We start from the raw sequence: 1,148 nt of genomic DNA, 5'->3' as shown, positions 1-1,148 counted from the left end.
GGCACCAGCCACATGCACCGAGGCTGGCGGGTTTGAACCCAGCCTGGGCCAGCTAAACAATGACAGCTGCAATAAAAAAATAGCCGAGTGTTGTGGCAGGCACCTGTAGTACCAGCTACTTGGGAGGCTGAGGCAAGAGACTCTCTTAACCCCAAGAGTTTGAGGTTGCTGTGAACTGTGATGCCACAACACTCTACCAATGGCAACATAGTGAGGTTCTGTCTCAAAAAAATAAATCCCACTCTTTTCATGGATTTGTTTATTCTGCTTGTAATTTTTTTTCAATTTTTACTTCATGTTTTTACTTCATGAAGCTGTTACCACAAGGTGTCTGACAAGACCCAATGTGGTATGGATGGCATCCTGCGGTCACTGTTGCACTCCACCCTGACCGTAGGACATAGCCTATGAACATGATCGCTAAATAGCTATGAGATGATGCAATTCTTCCCCTGTATACATCATGGATCTCACCTGCTGCAGAAAATATCTTTATTACCCAGATTTATACTTTTATAGTAGACTAACTTACATGATGCCTGACTATGGCCCTATATTTACTCCTACCTTTAATAACCAGTTCCAAGGTTCTTCAGGTTTACTATTCCCATATAGTCTGACAGCCACCAAGACCATGTGATCCACATTCTTAGGGAGTATTTACATGGCTTAACCACTTGCAAATAGCAGCACTCATCTAACTGCCTTGCCACTGACAAACTCATATTCAATAACTTATTGCCATTCTCTGCCCTATCTACTAGCAATTGTAACATTGACTCTCTCCACACTTCTGGGACTTCTGGCATTACAGATACCTCAGCACTTTAATCTATACTGGTGATGCTTTTTGATTCCACTATGGCATGTTCACATTACCTGTCTGAGAAGGAAGCTGAAGAATGACTTGCTAGAGTCCTTCCAAAATATAGAGGGAATCATCCCACGTGGATTTCCATGTCATTTTCTCACCCAACACCAAAATATATTTCCCTGATACAGATCTTAAAGTCCACCAAATCTCCACTTTTATATACTACCTTTGCTTATTGGCCAATCCCTTCTTCCCTTATTTTAATAGCCGACTACTTTGAGTTCATCTGAAACAATAGGTGTGGGTGTGAGGGCAAACACTTTTTTTTTTTTTT

Source organism: Otolemur garnettii, unplaced genomic scaffold, assembly GCF_000181295.1.
Source record: "Otolemur garnettii isolate 467f Iridium unplaced genomic scaffold, OtoGar3 scaffold00239, whole genome shotgun sequence".
Taxonomy (NCBI): Eukaryota; Metazoa; Chordata; class Mammalia; order Primates; family Galagidae; genus Otolemur; species Otolemur garnettii.
Note: the sequence above shows the minus strand (reverse complement) of the source record.